Source organism: Trichosurus vulpecula, chromosome 1, assembly GCF_011100635.1.
Source record: "Trichosurus vulpecula isolate mTriVul1 chromosome 1, mTriVul1.pri, whole genome shotgun sequence".
Classification (NCBI taxonomy): Eukaryota; Metazoa; Chordata; class Mammalia; order Diprotodontia; family Phalangeridae; genus Trichosurus; species Trichosurus vulpecula.
The window spans coordinates 486,609,349-486,625,368 of NC_050573.1; the positions used below are offsets into that span (position 1 = coordinate 486,609,349).

A 16,020-nucleotide genomic window follows, 5' to 3' on the forward strand; every position below is an offset into this window, starting at 1 on the left:
ATATTTCAAAGTTGTCTGTACTTTATGCCTTTGTGATGGGTGAGCTTTGCAGCACCAAAATTTGTGCACAAAAGTGGGGAATATCAGTCTGATTCAGTTGAAACACCAAAAGCTTCCTGCTACTAATCAGTCAATTTAATGGAAAAATATATTTATATTTTCCCCTGAAGTTTAATTGGTGAAAATGAGGATATATATATGGCTTGCACATTAAGAAGGTTGGTAATTATATTAATATATGTCTTATGTAACATTATCTTTTTGAAATGATTGTGTCATGAGACACTCACACTGCTTTTAAAATATAGCAGCAGGGTTTTAGAAGGACAAGAAATACTAGAACAACAAATGTCTCAAAAGTTAGGGTTAGAATATGCAGATTTGTGAATGTTATCTTAATAGTACAGAGGCAGAGTGAACCATATTTTGCATTTATATGGGATGATTAGAATATTTATACCAAAACTAGATTTTTCCCCTTTAGGTTATGGTTATGCAATTAGTATTTGGTATCAGATTTTTATATATTGCATTGAAAGGAGTGGTGAAAAGATCCTAAAGGAATAATACACTTGTACTCAACCTTTCCTATGCAAGGTAATATACATATAACTTTAAATAAAATGTATAAATTATAACTTTGTACTATTTCATTTGGAGTTTTATTAAACTTCTGAATTAGTGTTTTTTTTCTTATTCACCATGGAACTCTTCATTAATACATCAAAGTCTTCTAAATACAGTATTGAATAGCACTGTTTTATTCCTGTTGACTTTGCTAATATGAGGGTTTTTTTAAAAATATTATTGTAATGATAGTCACAGTCTCCATTTCATCTGGTCAAAATGTCCAAAAAATCTTACTCTCTCCTTAATATATAGGAAAAAAATTAATAGCAGTGTTTGGGGAGCATACTCAAGCAAGGTGAATCATAGGGGAAAAGACAGAAACGTGAACAACTATCAAATTTGCTCAAGTCAGGGAAGTGAGCCATCAGAAATTCATAGTGTCCATGTCAGGTTTTGTAAATATTTGTAGGTAGATATTCTAGCCTAAGCATGCAGATGAATAACCTGCAGAACCCTATACATTAGTAGTTGAGGTAAGATTCATTCAGATCCTATTTTGATTGTGGTGGGAGCAACATTTTGTGGAAACCATATTAAGTCTAAAGCCTATTCTCTCCAGGGATTGCGGTGTTTTAGGGAGAATGTGATTTGAATAACTGGGTGTAACATCTGTACTTCTATACTTATGACATATTCACAGTAAATATTCCTTTGTAAAATCTTTTCTTATGGTGACAATTTTAAATAGATTTTATTCTGCAGGACAAGAATTGCATTTCCACTTGTTTACAGTACTGATAAAGTGCAATGTTGTTCACTTCTCTCCCTCTGCCCACATTCAAGTATTCAGAATGCAGAGATTTACCCAGTAGCTTAAATGTTACTTTTAAACCACTACTGCCTTGGCTACAAATTTGATTCCTTCAAATTTGAAAAACTGTGTGGAATATTTCCTTCTTCAGGGGCACTTGGTTGATGTCTTCAATGGTGGGACCAGAAGAAGCACCTCCAGATGGGGCTGCTCTATCCCCTGGGACCTCACCAGGCATTCCTCCTGGCATGCCCCCTGCACTCTGGTACAGCTTAGTAATTATGGGGTTGCATAATTGCTTCAGTTCTTTCTGATGATGCTCAAATTCTTTCTTCTCAGCAGTCTGGTTCTGATACAGCCAGCTGATTATTTCATATCATTTCTCAAGGATCTACTGTTTGTCTTCATCACCAATTTTGCTTTGAAGTTTTTAATCCTCTATGGTAGCCATCATGTTGAAAGTGTAAGATTCAAGAGGATTCTTGCAAGACACCTTATCTCTCTACTTCTCATCCTCAGCCTTGTATGTCTCAGCCTCCTGGATCATATGCTCAATGTCTTCTTTGCTCAGACGTCCTTTGGCATTGGTGATGGTTATCTTGTTCTCCTTGCCTGTCCTCTTATCCACAGCGAAAACATTCAGGATGACATTTTCAACAAAGTCAAATGTTACTTCAATCTGAGGAACACCCCTGTGTGCTAGGAGAATTCCTGTGAGCTCAAATTTGCCAAGCAGGTTGTTATCATTTGTCATTGCTCTCTCACTTTCATAAACTTGGATAAGCAACACCAGGCTAGTTGTCTGAATAAGTGGCAAAGGTCTGTGTCTGCTTTGTGGGGATGGTGGTATTATGTTAGATCAGAATGGTCATAACTCCACCAGCAGTTTCAATTCCAAGGGAAAGTTGAGTGGCATCCAATAGCAGCAAGTCTGGAACATTCTCAGATTTATCTCCAGGTGAAATGGCAGCCTGGAGCTTCACCATAAGCAACAACTTCATCAAGATTGATAATCTTGTTCAGTTCCTTTCCGTTGAAGAAGTCTTACAGAAGTTTCTGGATTTGGGGTATTCAAGTGGAACCACCCACCAGGACGGCCTGATGAATCTGTGATTTATCTGGCTTTGCATCTCCTAAAGTCTTTTCCACAGGTTCCAGTGTGCCAAGGAAGAGATCAGCATTAAGCTCCTCAAAATGGGCTCAGGTGATTGATATATAAAGACATTGATATTTTCATAGAGGGAGTCAATCTCAATACTCGCTGGGTAATGGAAGAGAGTGTAGGCTTTGCACATTCACGAACAGTGCGAAGATGGTGAGCAGACCTCTTTTTCTCACTGATGTCTTTTTGCTTTCACTTGAACTTGGCAATATAATGGTTGACCATTCAGTTGTTAAAGTCCTCCCCACCTACGTAGGTGTTCCCAACTGTGGACTTGACCTCAAATCTGCTGTCTTCAATGGTAAGAATGGAGACTTCAAAAGTACCACCTCCAAGGTTAATGATCAATACATTTCTCTCAGCACAAATCTTTTTGTCCAAGTCATAAGCAATAGCAGCAGCAGTTGGCTCATTGATGATTTGGAACACATTGAGACCAGTGATGGTTCCAGCATCTTTGGTGGCCTGATGTTGGGAATCTTTGAAATAGGCCAATATTATGACCACACAATTTGTGACAGTCTTCCCAAGTTAAGCTTCAGTAATTTCTTTCGTCATGGTCAAGACCATAAAACATACTCCTGAATGGAAACTTTTGGTCTCCCCTTTGTACTCCACTTGGACCTAAGGCCTGCCTGCGTAATTTACCACCATAAAAGGCCAATTCTTCATGTCTGACTCTACAACTGCATCATCAAATCTGGCAAATTTGGCATCAAAAACTGTGTTGGTGGGGCTCATTGCAACTTGATTCTTTGCAGCATCATCAATTGAACATTCTGTGTTGGTGAAAGTAACATAGCTTGGATGTAGTCCCCTTTCCTTGTTCATTAGCAATGATCTCCATATTCTCATATTTGAAGACTCTTACACAGGAGTAAGTGGTGCCAAGATCAATGCCAACTGTAGGTCCCTTCGACATGGCTGTTGGGGAGTTGGGAGTCCTGGCTGACCAGCTGCTGCTGTGCTGAACAGGTCCTTAGTAACATCTTAAAAAAAAAAGGTGAAGTGAAGGTGGTGGCCAGAAAGCAGGGACTTTATTAAACTTTCCCCCAAACTCCTCCAAACACCTGTAAAAAATGGCTCCAAACAAATTCTAGAGTCGCAGAATCCATGAAATACCAGAGGGAAACAGGTCTCCAGCCCAGGAGAGCCTGGATGGTTGCCATAAAGGGTCTACCACAAAATGCTGGGAGCAAAGCACAACCCAGAATCGTCCTTGCCAGGACAGACCAGACCTGGAGTCAGTAGGGCAGAACAGGCTGTAGGGCCATGAATCATTGAACTGTGGCAATTATCAGACTTCTCAACCCACAAATACTAAAAAGCAGGTTAGTGGGAAACTGCAGGATTGAGTTTAGAGCAGTCTGCCCCCATCCCGGGGGGTGGCAGAGGTGGTGCAGCAATAGTGGTAGCAGCAGCAGGAAGCTCCTGAGGCTGTTTCTAGAGCTCCAGCATCAGCTGCTTCTCGAGTTCCAGGTTCACACGGTGGGAGGAATCTAGCAACGATTCAGACTGGGAGGGCAAGGAGCAGGTTGTGAGCACAGAGGTACGTTCTGTTGCTGTGCCCTGCTTGGATGTGGCTTGAGGTCCTGCTTGGTGGTTCTCGGGGAGGAGGAGCACTGATGCACTGATGTGACAGAGGCTGTGGTGATGGTGGAGTAGAAGTAGCTCTGAAAATGGCAGCGCTTGGACCCTAAAGCTTGGGACAAAGGACTCTCTACTCTACAAGCAGTCATACCCTGACAAACATCTCAAGGGTCCAATAGTTAGCTGGGAACATGAACAGGCAGTGCAAATGAACTCAGACTGAAACTCAGACTCAAACTCAAACTCTAGATTCCTTTTTTGGTGACAAAGAAGATCAAAACACACACTGAGAAGAAGTCAACAAAGTCAAAGAGCCTACATCAAAAGCATCCAAGAAAAATATGAACTGGTCTCAGGCCATGGAAGGCTCAAAAAGGATTTGGGAAAGCAAGTAAGAGAAGTAGAGGAAAACATGGGAAAAGAAATGAGAGTGATGCAAGAAAACGATGAAAAACAAGTTAATAACTTGCTAAAGGAGATCCAAAAAATACTGAATAAAATAACACCTTAAAGAATAGACTAACCCAAATGTGAAAAGAGCTCCAAAAATCCAGTAAGGAGAAGAATGCTTTGAAAGGCAGAATTAGCCAAATGTAAAAGGAGGTCCAAAAGAACACTGAAGAAAATACCACCTTAAAAATTAAATTGGAGAAAGTAGAAGCTAATGATTTTAAGAGAAATCAAGATATTATAAAAGAAAAACAAAGGAATGAAAAAAATGGAAGACAACATGAAATATCTCATTATAAAAACCACCACCCTGGAGAATAGATCCAGGAGTCATAATTTAAAAATTATTGGACTAGCTGAAAGCCTTGATAAAGAAAAAAAAGCCTAGATATCATCTTTCAAAAAATTATCAAGGAAAACTGACCTGATATTCTAGAGGCAGAGGTTAAAATAGAAATTGAAAGAATCCACAGATTGCCTCTTGAAAAAGATCACCCCCCCCAAAAAAAAAAAACTCGTAGCAATATTGTCACTAAATTCCAGAGCTCCAAGGTCAAGGAGAAAACACTGCAAGCAGCCAGAAAGAAACAATTTGATTATTGGTGAAACACAATCAGGGTAATACAAGATCTAGCAGCTTCTACATTCAGGGATCGAAGGGCTTGAAATGTGATATTCCGGAGGTCAAAAGAGCTTCCTGAGTATAATGCTCCAAGGCAAAATATGGATTTTCAATAAAGTAGAGGACTTTCAAGCCTTCTCAATGAAAAGACCAGAGCTAAATAGCTAAATAAATTTGGGCACAGGGTGAGTTGAATATGAAGGGATGATATCTAAAGTACAAAATAAATTTTTTGACACTTTTTTTAAAAATTTAATTCATTTAATATATTTATTTTTCAGCATTGATTTTCACAAGAGTTTGAATTTCAAATTTTCTCCCCATTTCTACCCTCCTGCCCACTACAAGATGGCATATATTCTGGTTGCCCTGTTCCCCAGTCAGCCCTCCCTTTTGTCACCCCACTCCCCTCTCATCCCCCTTTCCCTTCTTCTCTTGTAGGGCAAGATAAATTTATTTTTTTGATTTAAATTTATTTATTTAACATATTTAGTTTTCAGCACAGAAACACTTTTTCTTCCCACTTTTATGTGAGATAATTTTCCTCATTCTATCACTCCCTTTTTCCTTCTCTCAATGTATTCCTCTCTTATCACTTAATTTGATTTTATTTTTTTAGACATCATTCCTTCATATTCAACTCACCCTGTGCACTCTGTCTATATATATAATATATATATATATACACACACACACACCTATATATATACATACATACACACATATGTATATATATATATACATATACATATATATGCATAAAATATAAAATAAAAGTGGCAAGAAAAAGCAGTTCTTTTGGAAAGGAAGAGAGGGTAGGTGAGGGTGAAGAGAGGGTAGGTGAATGAATCTTGCTCTCATTGGATTTGATTTGAGGAGGGAATAACATACACACTCAATTGGGTATCTTACTCCACAGAAAGGGGATAAAAAAGGGGGATGATAGAAGGGAGGGCAGTTGGGGGAGGGGTTAATCAAAAGCAAACACTATAGAAAAGGGACAGGGTCAAGGGAGAAAATTGAATAAAGGGAGACAGTATAGGATGGAAGGAAATATAGTTAGCCTTTCACAATCTAAGTACTGTGGAAGTGTTTTGCATAATGGTACGTGTGTAACCTATGTTGAATTGCTTGCCTTCTTAGGGAGAGTGGGTGGGAAGGGAAGAGGTGACAGAATTTGGAACTCAAATTTTTAAAAGCAGATGCTCAAAGAAAAAGTTGTTCTTGCATGCAGCTGGGAAACAAGATATATAGGGAATGGGGCATAGAAATCTATCCTGCCCTGCAAGAAAGTAAAGGGAAAGGGGGTAGGGGGGGAGTGGGGTGACAGAATGTAAGGCTTGCTGGGGAACGAGGCAATCAGGATATATGCCATCTTCAAATGGGGGAAGGGTAGAAATGGGGAGGAAATTAGTAACTCAAAATCTTGTGGGGGGGTGGATCCAGGATGGCGGCTAGTAAGCAGGGACTGGAGTGAGCTCCTTACCGAGCCCCTCCAAAAACCTATAAAAAATGGCTCTGAACCAATTCTAGAATGGCAGAACCCACAGAACAGCAGAGGGAAGCAGGGCTCCAGACCAGGACAGCCTGGATGGTCTCTGGGTGAGGTCTATCCCACACGGAGCTGGGAGCTGGGAGCTGGGAATGGAGTGGAGCAGAGCCCAGCCTGAGCGGCGTGGAACATCCAGACCAGAAGCCGGGCGGAGGGGGCCCTAGCACCCTGGATCAGTGAGCTGCGGCAGTTACCAGACCCCTCAACCCACAAACACCAAAGACTGCGGAGAAGGTTAGTGGGAAAAGCTGCGGGAGGAGAAGGAGTTCGGGGTTCGGCCTCCAGCCCGGGGGCAGCGGTGGTGGGGCAGCTACAGCTGTTGTTACTTCTGGCTCCAGGCCCACCTGGTGGGAGGAATTAAGTGGCGGATCAGAGCAGGGGTGCACAGCCTGCCAAAGATCTAAGCCCAGTTCAGGTTGGGGGTTGGGGAAGGAGCTCTGCTGGTGTGGCAGAGCTGGCACCTCTGCCCCAAACTTGGAACATAGAACTCTGTAGTCTACAAGCAGTCATACCCCACAGAAAAACTCAAAGGTCAAGTTAGTTGGCTGGGAATATGACCAGGCAGCGAAAACGCACTGAGACTCAGTCTCAGACTTTGCATTCTTTCCTTGCTGACAAAGAAGACCAAAACATGCAGCCTAAAGAAGTCAATAAAGTGCAAGAGCCTACACAAAAAGCCTCCAAGAAAAACATGAACTGGTCCCAGGCCATGGAAGAGCTCAAAAAGGATTTGGAAAGCAAGTTAGAGAAGTAGAGGAAAAATTGGGAAGAGAAATGAGAAGGATGTGAGAAAACCATGAAAAACAAGTCAATGACTTGCTAAAGGAGACCCAAAAAAATACTGAAAAATACACTGAAGAAAACAACACCTTAAAAAACAGACTAACTCAAATGGCAAAAGAGCTCCAAAAAGCCAATGAGGAGAAGAATGCCTTGAAAGGCAGAATTAGCCAAATGGAAAAGGAGGTCCAAAAGACCACTGAAGAAAATACTACTTTAAAAATTAGTTTGGAGCAAGTGGAAGCTACTGACATTATGAGAAATCAGGATATTAAAAAACAGAAACAAAGGAATGAAAAAATGGAAAACAATGTGAAATATCTCCTTGGAAAAACCACTGACCTGGAAAATAGATCCAGGAGACATAACTTAACAGTTATTGGACTACCTGAAAGCCATGATCAATAAAAGAGCCTAGATACCATCTTTCAAGAAATTATCAAGGAGAATTCCCCTGATATTCTAGAGCCACAGGGCAAAATAGAAATCGAAAGAATCCATTGATCGCCTCCTCAAATAGATCCCAAAAAGAAATCTCCTAGGAATATTGTTGCCAAATTCCAGAGCTCCCAGATCAAGGAGAAAATACTGCAAGCAGCCAGAAAGAAACAATTTGAGTATTTTGGAAACCCAATCAGAATAACCCAGATCTGGCAGCTTCTACATTAAGAGATCGAAGGGCTTGGAACGCGATATTCCGGAGGCCAATGGAGCTAGGATTAAAACCTAGAATCACCTACCCAGCAAAACTGAGTATCATGTTCAAAGGCAAAATATGGATTTTCAATAAAATAGAGGACTTTCAAGCTTTTTCAGTGAAAAGACCAGAACTGAATAGAAAATTTGACTTTCCAACACAAGAATCAAGAGAAGCATGAAAAGGTAATCAAGAAACAGAAGTTGCAAGGGACTTACTAAAGTTGAACTGTTTTGTTTACATTCCTACATGGAAAGATGATGTGTATGATTCATGAGACCTCAGTATTAGGGTAGCTGAAGGGAATATGCATATATATGTATATATGTTTATGTATATATATAAGTGAATGTGTATGTAAGTATATATCTATGTGTATATGTATGTATGTGTATGTATGTATATATATGTGTATGTATATATATGTATGTGTATATATATGTATATATATATATGTGTATGTATATATATGTATGTGTATATATATGTATATATATATGTATATATATATATGTGTATGTATATATATATGTAAAGAGAGAGAGTAGACACAAGGTGAGTTGAAGATGAAGGGAAGATACCTAAAAGAAATAAAATGAAATTAAGGGATGAGAGAGCAACATACTGAGAGAGGGAGATAGGGAAAGATAGAATGGGGTGGATTATCTCGCATAAAGGTGGCAAGAGGAAGCAGCTCTGTGGGAGGAGGGGAGAGGGCAGGTGAGGGGGGAATGAGTGAACCTTGCTCTCATCAGATTTGGCCTGAGGCGGGAATACCATATGTACTCAGTTGGGTATCTTACCCCACAGGAAAGAAGAGGGAGGAAGATAAAAAAAATAAAAGGGGGGGGATGATGGAGGGGAGGGCAGATGGGGGTGGGGGTAATCAAAACAAACACTTTGGAAAGGGGACAGCGTCAAGGGAGAAAATTCAATAAAGTGGGATGGGTTGGGAAGGAGCAAAATGTAGTTAGCCTTTCACAACATGAGTATTGTGGAAGGGTTATACATAATGATACACGTGTGGCCTAGGTTGAATTCCTGGACTTCTTAAGGAGGTTGGGTGGGAAGGGAAGAGGGGAGAGAACTTGGAACTCAAAGTTTTAAAAACAGATGTTCAAAAAAAAAAGTTTTTGCATGCAACTAAAAAATAAGATACACAGGCAATGGGGCGTAGAAATTTATCTTGCCCTACAAGAAAGGAAGGGAAAATGGGATGAGAGGGGAGGGGGGTGATAGACGGGAGGGCTGACTGGGGAACAGGGCAACCAGAATATATGCCATCTTGGAGTGGGGGGAGGATAGAAATGGGGAGAAAATTTGTAATCCAAACTGTTGTGAAAATCAATGTTGAAAACCAAATATGTTAAATAAATAAATTTAAATTTAAAAAAAAGTAAAAAAATATACTTTATGTAATAGAAATTCATGTTTTCATATGCAATTCTCTTTTTCTGTTCTTTGTATATGAAAAGGGTCATGTTTGCTATTTGTCAACTTCATAATTAAAAAAAGGAAAAAATTTAAAAAAAAATCTTGTGGAAATCAGTATTGAAAACTAAAATATCAAACAAAAATGTTAAAATTCAAAGAAAGTTAAAAAAAAATCTTTAAAAAAGAGATCTGAGAATTTCAGTGGACTCCAAGCATGTTGACCAATGCAAAAAAAAAAAAAAAACCTCCATTAATGTAAATGAGAAGATGGAAGGAAATAAGCATTACTATGGTGCCTGCAATTTGTCAGGCACTGTGCTCAGCTTTTTACAAATATTATTTAATTTGTTTCTCACAATAAACCTGAGAATTAAATGTTGTTATTTACTTCCATTATATATGTGAGGAAACTGAGGCAAACAGAGGTTATATGATGTGGCCAGGGTCACATAGTTAGTTATTAAGTGTCTGAGATAAATTTGAACTCAGGTCTTCATGACTCAAGTGCATGGGTCAATTCCACTGTGCCACTTAGTTGGAGAAGTTCAATATCCAGATTGTAGGAGGTGATATTTCTTCTGTAGTCTTACTTGATTAGATGAGATCTGGGATAATATGCAAATGAATAGCATAGTGTAGTAGACAAGATACTCGAATTGGAGTCATGAAGAATTGGATTCAAATCCTTCCTCACTTATAGCACTTAAAGATTTCAGAGTACTTTGCAATTTTAATCGCATTGGATCCTCTCAAAAACCCTGAAGGTAGGCATTATTATTGTCCTCATTTTATAATTGATTTATAATAATATTATAATTAATATATTGTAATTAATAAATTAATGAGACACATTAACTGACTTGCCCAAGATCACAAAGCTGGTAAGTGGCCATGACTGAATTTGAATTCCATTCTTCCTAATCCCAAGTCCAGTATCCATTGCACTGGATAACTGTGTTAGAAGATTACTCTCTTTATAATTTCAACTAACCAGTTTAGTTAAGTTACATGAGGTACCTAAACCTCAATTTCTTTATTAATAAAATGAAAGTAACAGTATTTGCTCTACTTACATGAAGCCAAATACATATTATTATAGAGTGGCACACAAACTGTAAGTATTTAAGTTGATGTTAATGTTATTAGGAAACTGATTAAAAATATGTCACATTATACATGATGAATTAGAAATTCAAAACAAATCTTTTGAAATTTAGACAAGTTTAAATTTTGCTTGTGTTTTCCACCTGGAAAGTATCAAACAGGGAATTTTGGGATGAGTTTCACTGAATGATAAGCCTCCCAGTATCATTGGAGAAGCCAAGTAAACCCCCTAAATAGTCACCATTGCAGTTTTATAGAATATTATTTTAAAATGCTATTTGCTATGCATAGCTTATAATATTCATCACCTAGTAGGCAATTCCAGAATCATCATCTTCTGACCATATTCGGAACATACAAGCAAATATCAGTGAGCATGATGTGTGGTCTTTTTGTTCCCCTGTACTGCCAGTGTAATTTAATAAGCATGCCTTCCACTATGGTTCACCTTGCTCAATGTATTCTGGAAACGCCACCCAACAGGGGTCACATTTACATGCTCTACTGAAAAAGGACTTTTAGTTTAAAGTGCTCTAATAGTTCAGAGCCTGCTGCGAAACGTATGTGGAGAGACATTAACCACCTACATGTGTTAGGAATGTAAGGAAGACTGAAAGACTGTTGTTGTACAAACTGGCCAAATAATTGAAACTTAATGAGGAGGTTCTCCAGGCAGAAAATGACCTCTTGTTGCAGTGTCACTGAATTTCTACTTTCTGTCCAGTAGCTCTAAAAAATGAATGACGAAGAGTACAAAGATCAGTCCAAATCCCACTGAGCAGCATTTTTTACTAATCGTTGATTACCTTCTAGGTGTTCTTTTTGCCATTTAAGTATTCAGAGTAGCTTTTGCTGAGTTCAGTTGGAAATTTTTAGATTTCTGGTAAGTGAAATATAGGAAACTTTAATGGAAACAAAACTTATTCTGCTAGAGTTGATTTGGGCTAGGTTGGAAGTTTACAGATGTTTTATTAGATTAAACTAGTAAAACTCATCATTCAGTTGAGGTAAGATGGCTGAGCTTAATTATTTTAACAGAATAATGTAGTAGACAAGATACTGGGCTGACCTTGATAAAAATTGTGAGGTATGCAAAGATTTTCTTTCATTATCCTTGCCTCCATTCTCCAGGCACCCAATGTACTCAGGATTATCCCGGGATCCCTGTAACTCCATACTTCAGAATCTAACAAAAGGTAATCCTTCCTGAACCAGTGATTCTCCAAGTGTGGTCTGGGGACATCTGGCGATCCTCAGGATTCTTTCAGAGGGTCTGTGAATTAAAACTATTGTCTTAGTAAGTGTAAGATATTTTAATCTGTGTAGGATAAATATCAATAGAAATAAGTAACAATAACTCTAATGGAGAGAGGTCCTCAATATTTTTAAGAATGTCAAAGGGATCTGACACCAAAAAAAATTGACTACTGCTACTCTGGAAACCTTGTAGTATTAAAGCTTTTGCACAACATAGACCCAACCTACTTACCCAGCATTATTTCACATTACTCCTCAGATAAAACCTCCATTCTTAGGCAGTCCCATTCACCTCCTGATTTTTCCCCCCCAAAATTCCATTTTCATGTCAGCTGGCATGATGAAGGGAATGGTGGACTTGGGGTCAAGAACTTCACAATTTGAATACTGCCCAGATGCTTCTTAATTGGGTGATACTAGGGAAATCACTTACTTAACTTGTCCCTTTCTTAGTTTCCTAAATCTGTCAAGCCAAGTCACAACAGGCATTATTAAGAGCTTACTATTTTCCATTTATCCCCCTGTGATAGTCACTGAAAATACAATGAATGACTAAAACCAAAAAAACAAACAAATTAAAAAACCTACCCTCAAGGAGTTCACATTCCGATGGGAGAAAATACATGTAAATAATGCAAATAGCTGTAATCATAAATGCATATATGGCAGTATATACATACATTGCATATATATATATATATATATATATGTACACACACACACACACACATAGCACATTGCAAATGTTAAAAAGCTATACACAAGATTTGTTGTTTATTCAATTAAGTTGGGTCCATACAAAGATACTGGAATGGCTTGCCATTTCCTTCTCCAGTTGATTTTACAAATGAGAAACTGAGGCACACTGGGATGACTAAATGACTTGCCCAGGGTCATATAGCCATTAAGTGTTTGAGGTCAGATCTGAATTCTGGTCCTCTTTACTCCAGGTCCAATACTCTATCAACTGCAACATCTAGCTGCCCCCACATAAATATTAGCAATTATCGTCTCCAATTCTTTGCTTTTGCATTCCTGTGTCCTTACCTAGAAGCCTCATCCCTTGCCCTACCACTTGATTCTTGACTTATCAAATAACCAGCCAGCTCAAATTAAACCTCTGCATTGAACCACCCCTCCCTATTCCAAAGTACTCAGAACTTGATTTACCCATTATCTATTGACTTACTTTCTCATCAGTTATGTTTATGAACATCATTATTGAACTACTTATACTATCCTAATACCTTTGCAGACTGAGTCATGTAAAATTGTATGCCACAATAAATATGACCCTGGACTGCTGTACTAAAGATCTTAGAAGCAAAAAGAAATATTTGTCTCCTCTGTTTTTCCTTGTTCATTTTTCTACTCTTCTATTAGCATTCAGGCAGTCTTGCTATAATTATATTTTCTGCACAATTATCTAGGTAAAGACTTAGGTGAAGGAGGTTCTCTCACCCTTGTGGAGTAGTGTCTGCCCTTTGTGACAATTATTCACAACTTACTTCTAGTTTCATGATATTAGCATGACAAATATGGTAACACAATAGATTTCAGAGATTAAATGAAACATGTCAGTAGCTGTAATATGCTACCATTTTTACATGTAAAGTTGGTGTTTACTTAGGGATAATTAAGGTTTATTTTTAAGCTCCTTCTAGAAACTAGGTACTGTGTTTAGTGCTGGCAATACAAAGAAAGACAGTGCCTGATTTCAAGGAGCTCACAGTCCATTGGAGGTGACAAAATGTAGACAACTATGTGGAGCAAGATGAATTTGAGTGATGATATCTAAGGTCCTTTCCCACATAAGGTGTATATTTCCCATGACCATCTCTCTCTTCAGATCTGCTTCTTGGCTTCCCTTGCTTCCTTTAATTCTTAACTGAATTTTCACTTTCTTCCAGAAGTCATTCTTATTGCTCTTTGCCCTTGAGATTGTCTCTAGTTCATCCTCTATATATCTTGTTTGTCCATAGTTCTTTGCATGTTTTCTCCACTATAGGAGTCCTTAAGTGTAAAAGTTGTGCTTTATTTTTTTCTTTCTTTTCATCCTCAAAACTTAGCACAATATCTGGCAAATAATAGGCATTTAAATGTTTGTTGACTTACCTCATCTTCTGTCATAATTTCAACCATCACCTGTCTGAAAATTACTACCAAATCTGTATCTATAGATTTAAATTTTCTCAAGCTTTTGTCCAGCATTTCCAACTATGTGCACTACATCATCACTAATAATAGCATTTATATAGCATTATAAAGATTGATATATTTATATATGCAAACATATATATATAAATAAGTATATATATATGTATGTGTATATATATGTGCATATATATATATATATATATATAATTTTATGATAGCCTCACAGCAACCCTTTAAGATAGATGATATTATAGATGATAAATACTCTTTAACATTATAGAATTAAAAAAAAACAGGCTGAGAAAGATTTAGTAACATATATAGTAAATATCTGAAGTGGATTTGAACTCTTCCCAACTCCAAGTCCATTAGTTTAACCATCACACTGTATAGTTGCTTTGATTTAAAACACATTATGGTTTTCATGCCAGAGTTGTGTCTCCAAACTTACTTGTTTGTATAATTGGTGTTATGTTCCTAAACACTGATGCTCATTCTTCCCTCTCCCCCAAACCCAAATAGTCTTGTCTGTATTTCATTTGAAATGTCTATTGCATAGATCCCTTCATTTCTATTACAATTGCTAACTCATGTACATAGAATATAGTATCAGTAATAATTTTGAACAAAAACATAATCTTACCTTATATCTACATGTGTTATATATACTATTATCCAATTTTATGCTCACAACAACCCTGTAAAGTAGATATAGTCTTAGAAGGGCTAAATAAGTTGTCCAAGGTCATATGGTTAATAATCAGTAAAGCAAAAAAAAAAAAACTGAAATTGTGGTCTGACTCCAGGTACAATGTACCTTCTATAAAAGATACCCTTCCAGCCTTATATCTAACTTTCTCAAATTCTGTGGTCTTAAGATAAGTGCTCCTGTTCAATGTTCTTCAAGCATATCTTACTTCACCTCTACTTTTCTCAAGTTGTTCTTTCTGGCTAGTGATATCATCACAATATTTTCTCCACATATTCCTATACTCCCTGAAGATTCAATTCAATCATTCATGGTCCATGTAGCCTTTCTAGTCCACTCTAATGTGCAGTGTTTTTCCCTCTTCTCTAAAACCCTACATAACTTGTCTATATAACATTTCTTTAGCAATTAATGATATATTACTTTCTAAATTCTTCCCTTTCACTCATTTCAATGTTCATAATGTTCATTATGAGTCGTCAAAAAGAATTCCTTTTTTCTTCTTATTGGCAGCTCTGATTTTGTACTTCTGTGTGAGGTTAGAGCTAATGGCAGAAATGGTATCTAGCAGTTCTGTGCAAATAGAAATAATGTTTACTTCTCTATTTTGCAGGAGTCAAGGGGAACTCTGGCACTAGCTAGAGACACAATTATTTTCCTATACGTACAAATTCTGGGCTTATATGCAAACATCAGGGCCTCTAAATTGTAAAGCAAACAAAAAATCAGAAATAGCCATAATAATTTTGCTTTTTTGCATCAGCAGATAATTTATGAATATTAAGTTTATATGGTTACAGATAAAATGAAAGATAATGAGCCTTTACTACTAAACATGTAATACTTTCTATAAGTTCCAACTTCACAAATTAAAATAAATATCATTACCATTTCTGGCTATGTGACATTGTAAGAATGTGAATGTTCTCATTAAAAAGAACATATACTTCAGTTCCATGAATAATCAATTAGTGTTTGTTAAGCTAAGCTCAGCATTTTGCTAATCACTGGCATTAGATATATAGTTACCTATCTTGTACAAGAGGACTTTACAAAACATATTTTGTAATTCTTAGGGTGTCACATGTTGTTAATATCTTGCCATATTTCACTTTCCTATATTTT

General features: G+C 37.5%; 1 pseudogene; it reads right to left on the reverse strand.

Annotated features, from left to right (window-relative positions):
- Positions 1-1,493: 1,493 nt before the first annotated feature.
- LOC118840327 lies at positions 1,494-3,465 on the reverse strand (annotated as a pseudogene).
- Between the last annotated feature and the right edge of the window lie 12,555 nt (positions 3,466-16,020).